Below are 14,452 nucleotides of genomic sequence, written 5' to 3'. Positions count from 1 at the left end.
TTATTATAAAAAGGATCTTCTTCTCCTGTGTATGACAGCAAATATTTCATCATGCTTGGCCCGAGGTACACCCCATATACTATGGTGAATCTACTGTACCAATCTTCTCTTCCTCTTCCTGCTTAGGACTAGGCCATGTCTAGTGAGACACCATGATGGTATTGACTGGCATGACAGCAACATGTGTCAACCTAGCTACCATCACTGCCTTCTGTAACTCCACATTAATCTGCCTCAAAGTTCCATATAGATGTGGCTGATCATGACACTGGGACAACTCATCAAAGTGTGCATTTGTGCCATGTGTCAGGGAAACTGTCTTCTCCAGGTCACCACCTATGTCTTATGCCCCATTCCTGTCCAAACTGTTTCTGACCCCTACCCACCATCACCACATGGTCATCTTTTGTGAAATCCGTAACTAAAGACCTCAAGTCATCCATCATTTGACAAAGCCCTGAATTTACTTTGAATATACTCGTGACCTTGTATGCTACCCTAATTTTTTCTGTAACTGAGGCCTACATCTTGCCCATGACTACTACCTAGTAGCACCACATTTTTTCTTCCCAACTCGTTGTATACTCCTAGGTTTCCTGACATTGTTTGAAATGCATTGTACATTTCATATTGCTAGTCCTACCCAAGGCTCTGCTCCACTGAACTCTGGCAGAAGTAAATACCTGTTTTTTGCGTTTTTTCTTCCTGCCCACTGCCAGTTCTTAACCACTGTCGTCCCCTTTATCTCTCTTGATCCTGATCAATTCCTACTTGCTTCCTTTTCTGTTCTTCAGACAAAATGTTCCTACTGCATACTCTGCATTTCCAGGAGTTTTCCCAGTGTTCTCCCCACAGCATCTACCCCCCCCCCCCCCGCCCCCTCCCACCATAGTGAGAATATTTTCTACGAGACTGGCAACAAATCACCCTACTCGCTATTCTATAACAGCTCCTGTATCTCTCACTCATGATTGAATTCCATCGAAGAATTAGTTCAGATTTGTCAAGGACGTGAGATTGGCTGTAAGTACACACACACACACACACACACACACACACACACGATGATAAATTGTTTTGCGTTTTTGCCGCTGTTTACGTTCTGTTTTAGAGGTACAGCGGCAGAAGAATTAATTACTAATTGCTTTGGTTTTGGAGAATCACGTTATAAAGAATGTTTAGATATGTTTTTAAACGTTAGCAACTCAGAAATTGTATGCCTACATCACGTCTGTCCAACCAGTAACAAAAACGAACTGTGTTGATAAAAATGAATTAAAACGTTTAATTACTGTTTTCTGGTAAGAACAGACAGAATAGACACTACTGGAACTAACTGCTGCCTTGTTTTAACGAAATTTAAATTATTAAGAAAACTTAAGCAGATATTTTAATGTTTATGTAACACAAAATTTCGGCCTACGTCGCGAGTATTGGGATTTCTAATAAACGAATTGCTTTTAAGAAAAAGTATTACTGAAAACGCTAAATATTTATTTCGTAACAAGAACGGACACTACAGCAAGTACACAAAATACGAGCTCCTACGTATTTGGTAATTATAACAATAATTCATAGGTTGCAATATACCTACTTTTAACTTTACATACAGACGCAAATACTATATTAATGAAATACCTCATGTGTCATGTATGGAAAATACGACTGTCTTCATACCGTTTTTGTTATCAGTATGATTTTTATATTCTTCATTTCTTTAGATCTAATGAGTCAAGCTACATTTTATAAACATAAAAATATTGAGTCAAGTGAGGACATTGTAAACAAGTAGGCCTGTCTATTTTTATTAGATTATTGCTTCTATTCCGTAGCAGAATATTTTGGATGTTTGAGATACAGGGACTAGAAACAAGATAGTGCAGCTTACGTTTATGTCTCTACTGACATAATACAGTATTTTTACTGTGCTGTTTTGGTTTGTGTTTGTTCTGTGTCTTATAATCTGGAAAGATTTTTTTGGATGAATAAAAGAAATAAACTCTGTTGCCATCTGCGACATCGTAAGCTTTTATTACCGACATAGTATCATTTCCAATCACATTATTTGCGAAGTGTAGTTTTCCCGAAAGATCACGTTATATTAAGCGATTAATTTGATGATAATTGGCTCACATTATAATTAACAGACAGCACGTTTGTATTTCGCTTTCATTTATTATTTTAAATCATTCGTGATTTTTTGTTCCGCTTGTTGTAAATACCATTAGGTACCGGAAATCCATTTTAAGTTATAGACACTTCTACTTCGTCAATAATATACAGTTATAATCGTAGTCGTGTCTGTAAACGTTTACATTAATACCTGAAACTTAAAGTCTTTGCATTATACGTTGGAAATTGTTCATTTTCTAGTTCTCGTTCTAGGAGTAACATATCTGCGACGATGTGTATCGTTTTGCTCCGGTTGGGCGGAGCATCTTGCTGATCAGGGGTGGAGCTTCAGTGGGGAGGGCGGGGACTGTGTCGGGATCTTCGCAGGTTTTAAGCTCATGTCTACTGCGCCACGAGGGGACAATGGTTAGTGCACCTGCGCGCGCTGCTTCGGCACGCCCCTCGTCTGACCCACTCTCCCACCTAACGCCACCTATTCGCGGTCCCTGCCTGTGTCCTCCATGCTCGCTCGCTACTTTCCGAGAGTCCCGCAGCAGGTCAGATGTAGTCGTGTATCCGCACTGAAGACTGCTGTTCCTCCTTCTGTCACGTCATCAGTTGAAGACTGCAAGAGCCGGCAGGCGCGAGAATTACCGCCCTATCAGATTAACAGCGCACGCATTCAAGTTGCTGACGACAATAACATACGGAAGAATGGAAAAGAAAATTGAGGATGTGTCCGATGACGATCAGTTCTGCTTTAGGAAAGGTAAAAGGCACTAGAAAGGCTATTCTGACGTTGTGATTGATAATGGAAGCAAGACTGAGGAAAACTCAAGGCGAGTTCATAGGATCTGTCAACAGCGACAAGCGTTCGACGATGTAAAATGTTGCAACATGATCAAAATCCTGTGAAAAATCGGGGAAAGCTATAAGGAAAGACAGGTAATGTGCAATGTGTACAAGAACCAAGAGGCAACAATAAGACTGGAAGACAAGAACGAAGTGCTCGGATTGAAAAGGGCGTAGGACAGGGATGTAGTCCTTCGCACCTGCTGTTCAATCTACCTGTCGAAGAAGCAATGACGGGAAGAAAAGAAACGTTCAAGAGTGGGATTAAAATCCAATGTGAAAGAATGTCAGTGTTAAGATTCGCTGATGACATTGCTATCCTTAGTGAAATTGAAGAAAAATTGCAGGATATCTCGAATGGTATGAACAATATAATGAGTAGAGAATATGGACTGAGATAAAATCGAAGAAAGAAATGGCCGAAATGATACAGAGAGAAACTTAAATTCAGGATTGGTGATCACGAAGCAGATGAACTCGAGGATTTCTGTTGCTTAGGCAGCAAAGCAACCCATGACGGATGAGCAAGGAGGATGTAAACAGCAGACTGCCTGGCCAAGAAGTCTAACAGTATAAAACATACCTCTTAATTTGAGGAAGAAATTTCCGATGGTATATGTTTGGAGCACAACACTGTATGGCAGTGAAACATGGACTGTGGGTAAACCGGAACAGAAGAGAATTGAAGCATTTGCGATGTGGTGCTACAGAAGAATGTTGAGATAGATGGACTGATGAGGTAAGGAATGATGAGATTCTTCGCAGAATCGGCGAGGGAGGGAATATACGGAAAACACTGACGAGGTAAGGGACAGGATGATAGGACATCTGTTAACACGTCATGGAATAACTTCCATGATACTGCAGGGAGCCGTGGAGGGTAAAAACTGTAGAGGAAGAGAGAGATTGGAATACACCAGCAAATAACTGAGAACGTAGGTGTGAAGTGCTACTGTGAGGGGAAAAAAAAAGAAAAAAAAAACGGCTGGCAGAGGAGTTCGTTCGGGGCGCATCAGACAAGTCAGGAGACTGATGACTCAAAAAAGAAAAAGAACTTGAGAAAAATTGAAAAAAGCCCCATTACACAAAGGAAAATGGGAGTTGGAATACAGCACAGCCAGGAGCGCATTGGGATGGATACTCTAATGTGAATGTAGTTTCCCATCATAACGTCACAGCAATAAAGTGTGGAATGCAGAAGAACTATAAAATACGATAGTTATGAGAGAATGAGACACTGCTAGAGTTTTACGAAGTGTGCATTACAAGAGAATTATAGTAATACATTTCATTTCAAGCAGCCACCCTGACCGAACTTGACATTTCGATATTAGAGATAATATTACGTCTCAGGAAATTAGCTACTGTGTGTATATGAAACACATGTGAAGGGTGTTTTGGATCCTTTTTTCTAAAACCAGTAAAACTGATATTCCTCCCTTCTGCCTTGCTGAGGCTCGCTGATACGAGGTTGTATAATTCCTGTAACTTATATTCTATCTTAAATAATAATGCTACTAAAATTATTAACATCTTATTCTGGTAGTATAGTACGAAATACCGCGTTCCCGTACTGATGAAGTCGGTTTTGTAAAATTTGTGGCATGTAAATTAGTTGTAAGTACGTCATTTCGATGACGCGACGATCTCGGACCACAAGGGAGCTATCTTCTTCCCAGTTCAACACTTGAAAATCGAACCTGCAGTATATGTCTTTAATGAAATCCACTTAATTTTACGCAGAAATAACGATGTGCATTAACAATTAAGGACAACACGGTTTCTCGTCATCAATCTCGTCTTTTTCCTATGACAATTGCTGGGCCTGAAACTAATTCTTGTAAGAGAATGAAAATAATCTCGTAAGAGTAAAAATCATTTTATGCCGTAAGAAAAGACTAACAAACCTAGTACCTTCTTGCGAAATTTACGATTACATGTTTTGCTTTCTTATCGGCAATGTAATGTATCCTCCCTCTCATAACATTTTACTTTCATGAACAAATCTAAAATAACAAAACTCATACAGAGGAAGAAATGCGATACACTATATTGTTGACAGTTTTACAAGGCAAATTTTATAACAATTTTCTGTCATTATGTCATTACATATTGATTTTCTCAGTTTGATGTGCTCAATGGAAACTGGAAAATACTGAGGAAAAGTCTAAAGTCAACGAAAAGTAAGTCTTATTAAAAACAACATTACAAAAACGAATTTCAAACAATTTAAGAAGCATGCATAAACATTTCTTGGTTCACTTGCCACGTCAAATTTGGATAAAATTCCTAGCTTTCGATGATATCCACCACCATCTTCGTCAGGGACAATTATTTTTTTTTTTATGTTTGGTTGTGGTGGAGCGTTATCACCTTTGGTGATTTTGCTACCTGTGTGTTAGGTAAGGGAGAGGTTTCAGACTTAATTTACTGGTCTGTATTTACAGATGTTGGGTACAGAAAGGGTTCCTTTCACCTGCAGGAATGATGGACGTACTTTTTAAGTTATTTTTTGTTTTATTTATATTTTTATTACTTGAATTGGGGGTATTTAGTGTCCTGCAGATGCAACTTCCATCATCTGCCAGGCTGGATCGTGACACTTTATATTTGTGCCACCGCTGGGGAAGGATTGTGTCTACCGTTGATAGTTGATGAGTGGTGTGACGTATCATGTCGAACTTGCATACAGCTTTTGAGCCTTTTTCCTCACCTTTTGGCGCAGGTATTTTTCGTGGAGTGCATCATGGAGTTCCTTTGTCCTTATCTTCCAGTGTGCTCTGGGGGTCTGTCGGAGACATTTGTTTTGCGTGACTTGGAGCTTCTTGAAACTGTTGTAGCATGTTGTGCCCCATGAACTCGCTCCATAGAGCAACATGGGCTTAGTATAGTCTCACCTTCGGGCAACATTCCGATCCTGACTCCTGAAGAAAGGGATGAGAGGTCACAACGTTCTTAGTCCTGATTTCTTCTTTTCTGCGACGAGAAGGGTGAAGAGTAGTTTCGTGTACAGGTAAACGACCAGGTATTTTACCACGGGTCACCAATGCATAGGTTGGTTTCTGATACGGAGCCTCGTACGGATGACGGGTCGGCGTCTTGTGAAATTAATAGCCACTATTTTATACGAGTTGACGGTAATCTTGTGTAGTTGCGCGCATCGCTTCATGAGCTCCAGTACTTAGTGCAGTCTCGAAATCCCTTGATCTAGTTTTCTGCAATCCCTTGATCTAATTTTCTGTCTCTAGTTAAAAACTTTGTATCGTCAGCATAGAGGCTAACCGACACATTTAGAACTGTCGGTATGTCATTGATATAGACGTTGAAAACTGCTGGGGACATTACAGATCCCTGCGGGATACCGGCATGGACTGGTTTCTTGGCAGAGTTTCTGTCGCCGGTGCGCACATACAATTTCCGTCTTGAAGGAAGTTATCAAGTAGTTTCACGTACCAGTCGTTCATGATAGCGTTTTGGTTCAACTTGACAGTTGAGGTTTCTCGCCATACTTTATCTTAAGCTTTCTCGAAGTCCAAGGACACTCCAGTTGCCGAATATCAAAATGGCTCTGAGCACTATGGGACTTAACTTCTAAGGTCATCAGTCCCCTAGAACTTAGAACTACTTAAACCTAACTAACCTAAGGACATCACACACATCCATGCCCGAGGCAGGATTCGAACCTGCGACCGTAGCGGTCGCGCGGTTCCAGACTGTAGCGCCTTTAACCGCTTGGCCACACCGGCCGGCAAGCCGAATATCGTTTATTAAAGTTTCTTGTATGGTTTAGATAATCCGGAGAAGTTGAAGTTTGGCGGAGTGTTTACTTTGGAATCCGAACTGTTCCGGTCGGATCACGTTGTCCCATGCCACAGTTCCTTGTAATCTTTTGAGTAACAGCCGTTCGAAGAGCTTCCCCAGCCTCAGTAGAAGACTGTTCAGGCGGTAACTCTTCTGAAGGGAATGATCCTTCCAGGGTTTCGGCAATGGCACTATCCTCGCCATTTTCCAAGCCTCTAAGAAGTATCCATGGTGAAGACAACTGTCAAAAATTCTTGTGATTAGCATCAGCGGCTTCCTGGGAAGATGATGTAAGTCTTCATTGGTGCCGAAGTCGTGTCCAGACGAGTTGTTTCATTTCTGCTAGAGTGGCAAATTGTCGTCAGGTACTAAAACCTGACAGTCGTGAGCTCTCAAGGTTCTCTCTGTTATACCCCCAGAACGGCATCCGACTGTCTGGAATACGTCATGATTGCACATACAGAGGAGGCGCGCTCTACGACCACAGATTTTGCTTGCACTCTCTTGCGTTGCTTTCAGTGCCATACATCGCATCAGGTGGTTGTAAGAGGTCCGAGCAGATGTAATTTCGATGTATTGCTCATGCGCTGCCTGCGATATGCAAGGTCTCTGACCAGAGAGCAGTGTTGACTGCAGTAGGAACTGTGTAGCTGTAGCAGTAAGTTGTTGTTAGTCTGCAGTCTGCTCTGGTCTGGTCTGGTGTATCGTGTTGGCTGGGCCAGTCGTGGTACAGCGATGCCGGAGCCTGAGTATTATTGTATAAGGTAAAAAGGAGCCTCGCGCATATGTAGTAATGTTATCTCAAGTCGCATGTAAAGGTTTTAAAAATCTCGTAATAATAATCTTCCTCATAAAAAGTAACTTTTAACAACTATTCATTTCAATTTAAACAATTTACTAATTTCTCCCATCCATGATCATCCCGATTGTTGTAAAAAAAAAATCAGTTGCTTCCTTTCATAAATGACAGATCTATCGGCCAGCATTGCACACGGCTGTGCCAGAAAAATTTATTGTAAGAGCAGATATACACTCCTGGAAATGGAAAAAAGAACACATTGACACCGGTGTGTCAGACCCACCATACTTACTCCGGACACTGCGAGAGGGCTGTACAAGCAATGATCACACGCACGGCACAGCGGACACACCAGGAACCGCGGTGTTGGCCGTCGAATGGCGCTAGCTGCGCAGCATTTGTGCACCGCCGCCGTCAGTGTCAGCCAGTTTGCCGTGGCATACGGAGCTCCATCGCAGTCTTTAACACTGGTAGCATGCCGCGACAGCGTGGACGTGAACCGTATGTGCAGTTGACGGACTTTGAGCGAGGGCGTATAGTGGGCATGCGGGAGGCCGGGTGGACGTACCGCCGAATTGCTCAACACGTGGGGCGTGAGGTCTGCACAGTACATCGATGTTGTCGCCAGTGGTCGGCGGAAGGTGCACGTGCCCGTCGACCTGGGACCGGACCGCAGCGACGCACGGATGCACGCCAAGACCGTAGGATCCTACGCAGTGCCGTAGGGGACCGCACCGCCACTTCCCAGCAAATTAGGGACACTGTTGCTCCTGGGGTATCGGCGAGGACCATTCGCAACCGTCTCCATGAAGCTGGGCTACGGTCCCGCACACCGTTAGGCCGTCTTCCGCTCACGCCCCAACATCGTGCAGCCCGCCTCCAGTGGTGTCGCGACAGGCGTAAATGGAGGGACGAATGGAGACGTGTCGTCTTCAGCGATGAGAGTCGCTTCTGACTTGGTGCCAATGATGGTCGTATGCGTGTTTGGCGCCGTGCAGGTGAGCGCCACAATCAGGACTGCATACGACCGAGGCACACAGGGCCAACACCCGGCATCATGGTGTGGGGAGCGATCTCCTACACTGGCCGTACACCACTGGTGATCGTCGAGGGGACACTGAATAGTGCACGGTACATCCAAACCGTCATCGAACCCATCGTTCTACCATTCCTAGCCCGGCAAGGGAACTTGCTGTTCCAACAGGACAATGCACGTCCGCATGTATCCCGTGCCACCCAACGTGCTCTAGAAGGTGTAAGTCAACTACCCTGGCCAGCAAGATCTCCGGATCTGTCCCCCATTGAGCATGTTTGGGACTGGATGAAGCGTCGTCTCACGCGGTCTGCACGTCCAGCACGAACGCTGGTGCAACTGAGGCGCCAGGTGGAAATGGCATGGCAAGCCGTTCTACAGGACTACATCCAGCATCTCTACGATCGTCTCCATGGGAGAATAGCAGCCTGCATTGCTGCGAAAGGTGGATATACACGGTACTAGTGCCGACATTGTGCGTGCTCTGTTGCCTGTATCTATGTGCCTGTGGTTCTGTCAGTGTGATCATGTGATGTATCTGACCCCAGGAATGTGTCAATAAAGTTTCCCCTTCCTGGGACAATGAATTCACGGTGTTCTTATTTCAATTTCCAGGAGTGTATATGCGTTATCCGGCGACTTCATTGAGGTAAGAATTTTTCCTGTTTTTATTGAGAATGATCTTTCAGGGCCATGACGCATCACTGCTGTCGTCCAAAATTTACCAGGATAAATTCACAGTGAATTATTGAAAAGTCATAAGTGAGTGACAATTTAATTGAGAGGTTAGTTACATTGTATTACGACCAGGTTACTGAATTTTTTTTTTTTTTATTGGGACGTTACACTGAATGTGAAAGACATAATTATAATTTTTACTGTTGAGAAGTTTAGGAATTTTTCTGTTTTGAGGTGACACTAAATTAGAATCATATTCATATTATTTATTTTATTTTGTGGGGAGGTTACATGGTGAACGGCTTGAAGTTATCCTCTGTGTTTGCCTTGCAAGTGCACACCTCCACGCATTGCTAAATGCATAGCCGGTGTCTCTATTGAAGTTGTTTTCACAAATGTTCATGGTAAATTTCGAAGAACGAACGTCGAACAGTGCTCCCTTCCAGTCCTGTTGCTTCTTCAGATATGTTGACAGTTCATTTTTAATATGGCCGTATGGTAGTGAGACGCCGCAGCAATTAGTCCAATAAGGACTTTTCCGATTACAAGAACTAGAAAACAACTAAAGCATCTCCAGGAGTATGATCATTTTTACACGTTTAATGCCTAATCGTATTATTAACAATAAACCGCTATTAAGTTTATTAAAGAAAAACGGTGAAGGAACTGTCAGTAGGACTTTGATGAAGTCAAACATGATTTAGTGAATTCTGAAATTTTACATCCCTTGGTATGTCAAAAGACTTATGAATTATCACTGATGCCTTTTTCTCAGGATTTGCTACTCTTGCACTGTCTGAATGAGAGCAAGCCTCTTCTACCACAGAATTAAATAACACGGCTTAGTCTAAGCATTTAAAAAATTTAATTACTGTTTTTCTGGCTAATTTTCTGAAGTTTTCTGTGATCAGCAAGCCTTATGTTTTATCATGAAGTGTAAACTGCTTCATGCATGACTCACACGTTGGTCCTTATTTTTACAGGAATACAATACTGAAATGGCGCATGCTTCTGGAGTCGATAATATAGTAGCAGCTGCTTTGTCTCAGTTACTTCAAGGTGTACTGGAACTTTTAGAACAAACCTCAGACTACATTCTATTATTCATAAAAGACACCAATTGTGAGTAATATTTCTTGGGCATGTGTCAGAATATAGCAGCTTTACGGGGTGGTGACGATTGGTTGAAGAAAGTTGTTTCTTATTCCACAGAATTACACTGGAAGATTAACCCTCCACTGCAAAATATATAAAAATGTACTGTTCTATAGGCAAAATGTTCATTCTGACACTTGCAGTTTATCTATTCCCACTGCATGTCAATATGCTTTGATTTGATATATACATCGTACATTGGTCACATTATGGTGCAACAAAATGTTCAGGAAAGACAAATTTTCATTGTTGCTTTCCATAATGCAAAGGCATGTTCAACAGTTATTAAAAAACTGCATAATATGTTAGAAAAGTATCAACCGAAAAATGAAATCGTATCCATTGATATCGCTGGTTCACTACCTTCTGCTACTGGTGGGGCAGGTATATAGTAGCAGTCTATGATATTTTTTCAAAATATATTAGATTACATGGCACAAAACCTACCACCACAACTCCTATTATCAAATTCTAATGTACTGTATACAAACAGCTGGCAAGATAGCTGAATTACTTTCTGCCAATGCATCAAATTTCACCGGAAGAAAATGGAGAGTATTTTCACATGAACACCAAATTAAGCTAATTTTAATATCGAAATTTCATCTAGAAAACAACGCAGTGGAGAAAACTTTTCATGAGTGAAGTATTGGCACTTTAAATAAAACTGTCCAGTATCTCCTACGCAAACAGTTGTCACTATGTGCTGTACGTTACACTGTTGTATCTCACCAACAGTTAGTGATACGTTCGTACTCTAGAAATGTGTGTTATCCTACGCCATTAATAAGAGTACTCCACACATCATACTTTTAATGACATTACTTTTAGTTAGCTATGAAAAAGATATTTTCATCCATACGTATTTTGCGTTCCCTTTCCAAATTGCTAGCCATTTTCTAACTCCAGTTACTGCTTGCTACTTCGCGAGGGAAATAAGCATTTAACAATTTTTATTGTAGAACAGAGCAAGTAATTTGTTATTTCTTTTGCTGTTCATTGACTGGCAGGATAAATATCCCATTTGGGTGAACTTAACATTTCTGTTTTGCTAAGACTGTACTTTGGGTATCGGTGCCGCCATACATAATTTTTCTCATACAGTCGCGAAAACACCTCCCTTACTATAGCTTTCCCTTACACTTTTGCTCATGAGGTTAAGCAACTGAGACGTTTTTCGCGGTAATGCCATATGACGTCTCAGAACCGTAATTTAATCTCTAGCTGAAGGAAATCTGTGAGCCAATCTGCAGGGAAGAAGAACACCAGGAGCTGCTGCGAAATTGAGTTTAGGTGCTGCACTTTGCGTTAACAAAGGCTCCCTCTGGGAGCAAAGTCTGCTGCGGCGTCGCAAACTAAGGCCATCGATTCTCCGCGTGAAACGTCTTACGTCTTCACTCAGAATGTTGGTCAGTGTTTTATACTGCAGAAGGGATTCTTTTTTTGCGTCTAAGTCAATTCAGTCAAAAGATACAACCATTTATGTCACATATTTTGATTATCGAAAACTCACTCACAAGATCCTATAAGGGACTTCCCGTTGACCTAGAATCGTAAAATTTGGCAAGGAGCAAGGTTCTGTAGTACATCTAAAGGGAAAAAAACCTCGAAAATTGTTGAGGTGTACCTATATAACACGAGAAAGTATCTTTCGTCATTTTTTTATCCGTCTGTCTGTCTGTACGTCTGTTACGACACGTTTTTCTCTTGAACAGGGTGCTGTTTCGAATTAAAATTTATGTCACGTGTCTGTGGCCGTACCGGTGTAAAAATTTTAAGCCTCCAAGTTAGTGCAATCAAAAGATACGGCCATTTATGTCACATATTTTGATACTCGCAAACTCACCCATCAGAACCTGTAGGGTACTTGCAGTTGCACTAGAAACAATGAATTTGGCAAAAAGTAAGTTTTACAGCACAAGCCATAGAAAAAATTCTAAAATTGTTAATTTGTAATTACATAGCACGAAAAAATATCCTTTGTCATTTGTTTTCCGATGTCAAACATGAAAATACAACAATCGGCATTTCTACTTTCAGGCTGATTGGGTCGCAATGGTTGAAGTCAGATATTAGGGTAGGAACGACTTCATTGCTCATATGATGTGTTTTAGAATTCATCCATTATCAGATATCCAGGAGTGATTACTGCAGGTAGATATGGCTTTTAAGTCTGTGAATGTTTGCTTCACTTAAAACTTGAAACGCCATGTATACGTGCAGTAATCGCTCCTCGATATCTGATGAAGGATAAATTCCGAAACGCGTCATATGAGCAATAATGTCATTCCTTGCCTGGCGTCCCAGACAGCCTGAACGGATTTTATAATGGACGCCTGCCTCCTACATAACTTTATGTCACATGTGTATTATTGAAATTAAAACATTTCCAAAAATCTTGGTATCCCTGCGACCAATACTTCCATAGTATATGCTGATCTCATGTCCCACTATCATAGCTCGCTCATCGTACTGACCTGTAATCAACGAGTGGTGTTTACAGTTTAAAAAGTGCCAAATAAATAAATAAGACTGTTTAGTACGTTCGAACTTTTCTCTAGTGTCCAGTTGATTGGAGCTCCTTGAACCTTTGAAATATTTCTCCATTTCACTTTTCTAGTTGTAGCTGTAGCTGTGGAAATATTTTCAAAACCCTTCTTGAAGCCAGATGTAACTGGTGCTGAGCGTCGAGTGTGAATCTTTACGGAGAAATGCAAGGATGAAGCTACGGTATCAGTTTCCGAAAGAAGTATTCCAACAGTACGATACCAATCCACGAGTTATAACAAATGTGCAGTATCTCTCGTGTATGCGGCAAGTGCCGTTTCTTCTCTGGTTCGCTCATTCACGTGTCGTTAGAGCAAATGAACGACTCAGTAGTATCATTCGATGGAAGGACATTCATATCACCAAATGTAATTTTCGGTCTCGTTATAGAGTAGAAAATACAACTACGAAATTCGGAGAATGGTGTAATAAAGCGAAGAAAACAATAGACAATAACACTGACCCTTTAGTAGTCTTCAAAGTAGTCTAAATTGACCATAATATACTTTCACTAGCTTATCGCCCGCTGCTTCGCTCGCGTAGACGGCAAGGTCTACACAGATTTTTTTGTTTTTATTTAATAGAATTTTTATGTTGTTCACAAACTGCAAGACCTTCTAAGCACTTCACCCTAATTAAGGCCATATTCCCGAATGTACTTCTGACCAGAAAGCTATTCTCGTAGCTGGAGTGCAAAGTTTTTGTTAATCTTGCAAATATTTCTTTATATCTAACCGAGAAGTGAAATACCAATTTTCATAAACTTAGCTTCAAATTTTGTTAATATAACGAAATATTTTCTTAATTATTTTTCCACTTATTGAACCCCGTTAGGTCTTGAATTTTCAGAAACACTGGAACACATAACTTTTATTTCGATGTAGCCTTAAACATCCTTTAGTAGTTCTTCGGTAATTATTTATTTTCAAGACAACTTGCACCCATCATGTTACGCCCTAAGAGGCTGAATTTTTGAAAATGCTGAATCACGTATTTTTTTATTTTCTGACTGAGAAAATAAATACCAGTTTTCGTAGTTTTAGCTTCAAAATTCCCTTAATAGCGACATACTTTTAAAATGCCTATCACTGCCTATTTCATCTTCTTAGGAGTGGAATTTCGGACAAACCCTTCTTAAACGATGCTCCCACCCTCTCCAAACTATACGTGTTGGTTTGTACTGGGCAATGATGTGCCAGAGAATCAGTCTGACCCTATTTCACCCCCTTAGGGGCCGAATTTCCAAAAACAGTGAAAAAAGTATTTTTTATTTCTAAATGAGAAACCAAATTTAAATTTTCATAGATTTGGCTTTAAAACTAGTTTCGTAGTAAAGTATTTTCATAAAAAATTTCTTCCCCTATTTCACCCCCTTAGGGGCTCAGTTTCCAAAAATAATGAAACACGTATTTTTTTAAATTTGTAACCGAGAAGCCAAATACCAACGTTCATAGATGTAGCTTTAGCTTCAGTAG

This window comes from Schistocerca nitens, chromosome 5 (genome assembly GCF_023898315.1).
Source record: "Schistocerca nitens isolate TAMUIC-IGC-003100 chromosome 5, iqSchNite1.1, whole genome shotgun sequence".
Classification (NCBI taxonomy): Eukaryota; Metazoa; Arthropoda; class Insecta; order Orthoptera; family Acrididae; genus Schistocerca; species Schistocerca nitens.
This window is presented reverse-complemented; position numbering follows the sequence as displayed.